At 36.3% G+C, this 7,897-nt stretch overlaps 1 protein-coding gene and 1 pseudogene across 3 annotated transcripts in view; one reads left to right on the forward strand and one right to left on the reverse strand.

Moving 5' to 3' along the window:
• Positions 1-7,897, reverse strand: part of Usp6nl (USP6 N-terminal like) — a 131,580-nt gene that overhangs the window by 106,196 nt on the left and 17,487 nt on the right. The gene's annotated exons all lie outside the window — the stretch shown is intronic.
• LOC104860246 lies at positions 3,758-4,245 on the forward strand (annotated as a pseudogene).

Consider the following 7,897-nt stretch of genomic DNA (forward strand, 5'->3'; position numbering starts at 1 on the left):
CAAATGCAGGTTTAAGTGGGGTACTGTTTATCTAAATTTACACACACAGTCTCCTTCAATCCACCTGCTTCTACCAATGTTAACTTATCCTTTACCTCCTAATCTTAACCTCAACCTCCAAATGCCAGTTCTTTAAGGTTTCCCCTACTTAGACCACTGTCTCTCTTTATCTGCATTTGGTCAGTTCTCAGGTAGAGTAAGATTTCATCAAGTTGTCTTCCTAACCTCCTAGCAAGTAGGTTTCCTTGCTCCTGGAGACTCATGAAACTCCCTCTGGTATTAATAATATCGTGCTACTTACCAAGTATCTGTCACCTCTACTAGTTTGGTGCTCTGCAAGGCTATGGGCTATGTCTATCTTGTTCCTTGCTAAATCCTCAAACACAAACACAGCAGCAGCATACCTATAGGGGACTCATTAAATATCTATTTACAGTAACAGATAACCAGCGTCATTTTTTTATTCAAAATTATAATTCTTTTCTTTAAAATATTCTAAAATCAAAGATTCAAGATAAAATAAATTGTAGTATAGTATTACATGTCTCAAAGTTATCTTAACTGAATTTAAATTTCTTATCTTTCACAATTTTCCAAGTAAATTTTCTAGCTTTTACTATGCCTTGCAATTATTAAACTTTTAGGTCATAACTACAGATGGTGAGTATTCTGACACTTTACATTAAAATATAATATGGACTATAAATCTCTAAAACCTAGTAAGAATCATAATCTTGATGCCCTCATTTATTCTACTTTTGACTAAAGAAAACTTATCAAGACAAAGAAGCAATAGGTTATAGGAAAAGTAATCTTTAGTGATGCAATCTCCATTTATATATTAATAGTTGCAACTGTATTGTCATAAACCAATTACATTAAACACTGTTATTTTTACGTTCATATTATTTGTTCAACAGCATCCTGAGATTTTTTGACAACATAATTCAAAATAGAAATTTTGCTAAAAGTAATTTCTCAATAAAAGCCAAATGTCTCTTTTCAGGGTATCTCATGTTCTAGAAATATTTTATTGCCATTTTTCTCGTCTTTGTAATAAAAACAAAATAAAAAGTAGTAAAGCAAAACAATAAATTCTGCAAGTGACATGCGAGATTTAAATCTTATTTCCTATGCAAGAGATTTAAATCTTATTTAAATTAAAGAAAAAATAGGATTTTTTTTTTCTTTTGAAGAGCTAAACAAGAGGGAAATCTAGAGATCATCAAGCATTCTTTCTTCCTCTTCAAGGCAAGCTTCCTGACAGAATGTCTCCAAACCAGGCACAGAGGAACAACAGTACATAAATGGGTAACACTCATCTGAGGAACAGTACATAAATGAACCAGTCTCTACTCTTCAATATTGTGAAAGATAAAGAAGACCCAAGGGCCGGGAATTTAGCTCAGTGGTGCCGCCACCTGCCTTGCAAGCACAAGGTCCCAAGTTCATTCCCCAGTGCCAAAAAAAAAAAAGATCCGAGAAAATGTACCAGATTAGAAGAGACTTGACAAACTATAAATAATACTGGGTCAGATCCTGTACTTGAGGAGGAAAAGGGTGAAAAGGCCATTATTGGGAAAACTGTCAGCACTGAAATAAGAATATATATCCAGTAAATTTAACCTATGTGATTACTTTACTATGGTTATACAAGAGAGAGTCTTTCAGAACTACATACTGAAGTAGAAAATGGATAAAAAAGCATGATACATGCAACCCACTCTCAAATGGTGTAAAAATAAATAAGTGATATATATTTTTTTTTTTTTTTTTTGGTACAGGGGATTGAACTCAGGACCTTGTGCTTGCGAGGCAGGTGGCAGCATCACTGAGCTAAATCCCCAGACCAATTCTTAATTTTAAAATAAAAATTTTAAACAAATTTGAGCCTACCAAAAAAATGAAACTGGACAGCTGGCAATAAGGTATTATGATACTAAAATTTCACTTGCTGACAACAAAACCACACTAATGAAAGAAAAAAAAAAAGGCAACAAACTTTGTGGCTCTAGCTATCATTATTTTCCAGGATGTATCTTAGCACTGGGCTGAAAAAGTACATCTTTTCAGTTAGAGTAAGACTTTTTAATGGCTAAACAACTTTTACATCACATTTTAGAGGAAAACAGAGTTAACTCCATTTCTGTAATATAAATCACACTTGTTGTTTTTTGGTTTTTTTTTTTTTTTTAACTTACCAGGGATTAAACTCAGGACATTGCACTTTTGAGGCAGGTGTTGTGCCACTGAGCTAAATCCTTGGCCCCCAAATCATACATATTTATTTATGGGGGTGGTACCAGGGATCAAACTCAGGACCTTGCGCTTGCAAGGCAGGCAGCAGAACCACTGAGCTAAATCCCTGGCCTAAAGTTCAATTGCTCTTTCGTTATTTTTTTGGTACCAGGGATCAAACTCACAAATCACACATTTTTAAGTAGCTTTTGCTGTTTTAAGTGCAAAGATATTCTTACTTTCAAATCATTTGGGAACCAAATTCCTATTTACAAAGTCATTTTGGATACCCAGAAAATATGGGCGATTTTCCTATCCTGTGCAAAATTCCCTACACATATAAATACAGTACATAAGTACAAAGCTCCCATTAAAACTCTAAAATTGGGCCCAGGGATTTAGCTCAATGGTGCCACTGCCTGCCTCGCAAGCAATAGGTTCTGAGTTCGATCCCTGTACCCAAAAAAAGTTTAAAGTTGATTTTTTAAAAATCACATTGGTCCTATGCCCCAGCACTCAAGAAGCACCTTTCCTTATCCTAAAGGAAGACTCATAACAGCAAGAAAGAAGGCATCCTCTTATCAGTTAGGAAATCCTCTTTTACATAGCGTCTAGGTTACCTCTACCACCAAAAATAACATTTTTCCTAAGAAAGCATGTCAAAGACCACAAATTCAAGGGGGTTTGACAATTAAACTCAAACTCTGCTGTACTGTAATAGAACAAGTTTGAAATGTCCTACCAATATTAGTAACACCTAGTTCCTCCTCTCCTAATGCTGAACACTATACACATCACCTACATCCTCATATCAGAGAGAAGAAAAATTATTACCTAAGGAAAACAGACAAAACCAACTACTTTAAGTTTACACAAAAACTTAAAACATGTACACATATTTGATTTACAAGTGTTTTTCAAGTTGTAATTAAGCAATATTACTTCCTCTTGCATTTACTAGACTATAACAAGATCAAACTCAAACCTCCTGCTTTACTGTAGTGTCTAAACTATACTACATCCTATAAATTTCATTTATGAATTCCATTCTAAAACCTCAAACAGGGGATATTTTTAAAAAGGTATTGTGACTTCAAATGTCTTAGTTTAATATAAAATTAATGACTGTCACTGTCTTGAGTATCTTTTACATCTACTGTTTAAGTTTTAATAACCCAATGCTTCAAACATGTGAAAAGGAAATTAACTTGGTGCAACTCCAGGGTGCCTAGGTAATGCCAGTTGAAGTCAGTTTGTAAATTCAGAGGGAAAAGATAGCCCTCTTTGAACATGAATAAACGATAACCAGAAGGCAGGGCCAGCAGCTCATGGGTGGAGGAAGAGGCTGGGCCCTCAGCCCTCCACGCTGTCCTTCCTTCTTTGCCCATACTCACTGCTTGAGCTGCAGGCCACAGGCACCCATGACAGCAAGGGACTGGGAAACATGAGACACTGGACTGTGTACTACACCAGAGAACTAGGAAAATTAACCACTAAAGAGATTAAAATGAGTTTCAAGATGGTCAAAGAAGAGCCCCCTAGTGTCTCAAAGGACTTACAGAAGCTCCAGCGGAAGATGACTTGCTGACAAAGTCCTTTCAGAATACTCAAAGGTGGCTGCCTTCACGAAGTCTCCAGTGGGTCAGTACTTGGACAGGCACCCTTTCTTGTCCTTCTCCATGCTGGTGCTTGTGGCCATGTCTGCTATCCTTCTTGGGCTCTTCCTGTTCCTCATGGTGCTCAGCTCCCGGGATGCTCTTGTGGGAGTCCTGTTACTGGAAGGACTGGTTATTTCCATGGGTGGCTTGGTCTTCATAGCACTTGGCCTGTCAGGGACAATCTTCATGTCCTATGTGGTGGTCTCCAGCCTCATCAACTACTGGTTTTCTTCCAGACCACAGCAAAGCAAAACCCCAATGTCAACTGTGAGCTGACTATAAAGTTTGTAGACCTCAAGGGGCTCTACCAGGAATGACTGGCTGGATGGGACCAGAGATGTTTTCAGGCTTCTCAGGAAAGCTCCTGGGTCATGCTCACTCCCTTGGGATTTAGACAGGGCCTGGATAGTCAAGCACTCCTTGACTGTGTCCTGCAGCTTCTTCATAAATGATGTGTAAAATCCTTCAGTGGCCAATGTGGCTGTCATCCCCCACTCACAAGTAAGTATTCAGACTTCACCCGGCCCAGCTGACCCAGCTATTCCCCTGCTGAGTTTCTTCCCCAAAGAATTAAAAGAATCATACCACAGCAATATATGTGTACCCATGTTCATAGCGTCACAGTGATACCTGAAACTTGGAAACAGCCCAGCTGCCCATCACCTGGAGACTGGATAAAGATGTGCTTTTTCTACAAAATAGAGTACTGCTCAGCCATAAAGAATGAAAAACTAGAGTCATTTATAGGAAAATAGATGCAAATTGAGGCCATACTCTTAAGTGAAATAAATAGGACACACGTGTAAATACCAAATAGTTTCTCTGCTGTGAAAAACTAAAAGTGTAAATAAGGTTCAAATTGTATAACTGATAGTGTGAAACAGGAAGAAAAGGGCTAAAGGAGTAGGTGGGAAGGGTGGGGGAAAGGAAATAAGGGAAAAGAAAATATATGAGAAAAGGAAAAATGGAAACAGTCTTTGTAAATAGGGAAGGGTGTGAAGGGAGGGCAGGGGTATGGGAAAAAATAAGAACCAAGGCTGGGGATTTAGCTCAGTGGTGCCGCCACCTGCCTCACAAGTGCAAAGCCAGAGTTGGATCCCCAGTACCAAAAAAAAAAAAGAACCAAGATACATCATGTAAAGGTATAAGTTCCCAATGATGAATGTAACTGTACTGTATACCTAAAAAGTACCAATAAACTTAATGAAAAAAATTTTAAAAAGAGATAACCTACACCAAAAGTTTTTCATTTTCATATGAACTCCCAACTTCTGTGCCACCAGCATGATGCAAACATACTACATTTCCATCAAATAAAAACAAATAGCTTAATGCGGAAGTGAGAAACTAGGGTGAGGGGAAGAACTGGGAAGCTTTTATTTTTCTTTTCTTTTTATTGAGTTTATTGGTACAATCTAGGTCTATAGTACAGTTACATTCACTGGGATGCTGTACCTCTACATGACAGGTCTTGGTTCTCATTTTTTTCCCCGTGTCCCTGCCCTCCCTTCACCTCCTCCTCTCCTCCCCACTCACAAACACTTTATTTCCATGTTTTCAGTTTCTCATACTTTTTTCTTTTCCCTTACTTCCTTTCCCCCACCCTTCCCACTTTCCCTACACCTTTAGCCCTTTTCTTCCTACTTCACATTGTTAATTATCCCATTAGGATCTTGTGTACTACTATAGTTTTTCACACCAGAGAAACTATTCGTATTTACACATGTGTGACTTATTTATTTCACTTAAGAGTATATCCTCAAAATGTATGGGAAGACGTTTTCTTTATTGCTGACACTTTCTAACCTAAATTTTAGAATTACTTTCATAATCACCTTGACTACTGCCAAAAATATACCAAAATACCCATTTTAGACCAATTTTGAGGTAGAAAGAAACCTGGAAACTTTTATTATCAACTTCATACTTCTGAGAAATGAGAAGACATCCACTCAACCCATTCACATTATCAATTATACAATTTAACCCTTATTTACACTTTTAGTTTTTCACACCAGAGAAACTATTTGGTATTTACATTTGTCCTATTTATTTCACTTAAGAGTATGGCCTCAATATGCATCCATATAGCTCAAATCCCCTTAGTAGAAAATTTCTATTTGTGTTTAACAAAAAAAGTGGTAAGATAAAAACATCCATACTTTTTAAAAACCCTAGATTCAAGTATAAATTCATTCACTACAGACCGTATGACAATTATCACTTACTAAACTGTGCTTTTGACTTTTGACAAATGAGAAAAAAAATAAACCCATATACCTAATATTTTTATATAGGAATCCAGTTTTAGAAAAGTTAATATAAAGAGGTAACAGCTTTTTTTTCCAATCAGCACATCAGTTCTAAAACAGATTCAAGTAAAGAGCTATAAAATAAAATGTTTTATAAAATTGAAACACAGTAAGATTGACTATTTAAGAGTGTTATTTTGAAATATATACTCTCCTCCGAAATCTGGTTGCCAAGAGAACAAGCAGAATGAACCAGCAAATATGTACCTACATTTTGAAACAATGGTAGTGAAAGTAACCAAAGGCAGAAATTCAAACTCAAGCAACACAAGTAAGCCTCAGAACCCTGAAAACTGTTTTCTTTAGCTTATTAGGGATACACTTTGTTTTATCCAACAAGTGTGCTCCTCTAAGGCAAAATCAAACTGTAAGTTTTCTCATTGACCATAAATTTTAGAGCTAGAAGCCTCCAAATGCTCTTAGTCCAGTTTTCACATCAGCACACAAGTAAAGCTGGCAGCCAGGGGTTGGGGGCTGTGTGAGGAAGCCAAGCCATCTGCCTGCACAACATGGTCAGCTAGCAGCAACGCCAGTGCTCCACCCCAGGTCTTCGGGACTCTGGAAACTAAGAGGACTGCACTGGAAAACTCACCTCAGAATTTTAAAAGTTCCCTTAAGAATGGAATGTCTTAAAATTGTTGTAAAGAAGTTTTGCGGTACACATTGATTTGTGTTATGTATACATATGGAGAGAGTAGATCTAGAAGAAAAATTCTAATTAGGCTACACAAATAGGTATATAATATAGCTTTTAAGCAATAATATATTATAACCCAAAAGAGGTAAATGACGTGAAACGGAAGTTTACTAAGGTACTCACTTTGGCAGCACATTTACTAAAATTAGAAGTTTACTAAGCTTATACTACTGCAATAATTTATATTTATACTAAATCTAAGTTACTTTTGGGGGACCTTGTGCTAGCCAGGCAGGCACGGCGCCACTGAGCTACATCCCTGGCCCTCTACCTTTAATGAAAGATGAAAATTTTCACAGAAAACATGTTCATTACAATCCTCTCCTGTGTATGAGAGAGAGAAGGATGGAGGGAAGGAGAGAGAAAATGTAAATAATTCGTAAATTGGGCAAATGCAATATAAAAATTTGCACTATTTTTACAACTTTTCTTGTAAGTTTGAAAAAGATATCAAAATAAGATAAAAATGAAAACCATCTCCTAAAATATTTTAAAATACTATAACTGAAGGCTCTATAAGTAATTACCATATTAAATTCATATTCAATTTCTAAACAGTATCAAAGAATTACTTTCCTGCAGCAGTAAAAAAACAGGTAAATTAGCTAAAAGCAAAGTATAGTACATTTTATATGGTCACTGTTAACATAATAAATTATATTAATGAAGAAACTGATCACATATATATTGAGATAGATTATATAGTTTCTCTACAGGTAGTGTTGCACACTCTACCTACCCTGGTAACTGTGAACACAGTCTCCAAACGTTTCCAAAGTCCTCCCCTCCATTAAAATTCATTCAGTTTAAGAATGTTTAACATCTAAAATTTCACGTTCCAAGTTCTAAATTTCTCAAACATAAGTGTGTCATAACACAAAAAGGATACTTGTTATACCCTACAAGAGGATTTCTTTCAAACATTTATTAAACAACAATCACATCCGCATTTGCAAGACAATTCAACTTAAAATTTTCTTTTAATTTCTACC

This window comes from Fukomys damarensis, unplaced genomic scaffold (genome assembly GCF_012274545.1).
Source record: "Fukomys damarensis isolate Sample0158 unplaced genomic scaffold, DMR_v1.0_HiC HiC_scaffold_10, whole genome shotgun sequence".
In the NCBI taxonomy this organism is placed as follows: Eukaryota; Metazoa; Chordata; class Mammalia; order Rodentia; family Bathyergidae; genus Fukomys; species Fukomys damarensis.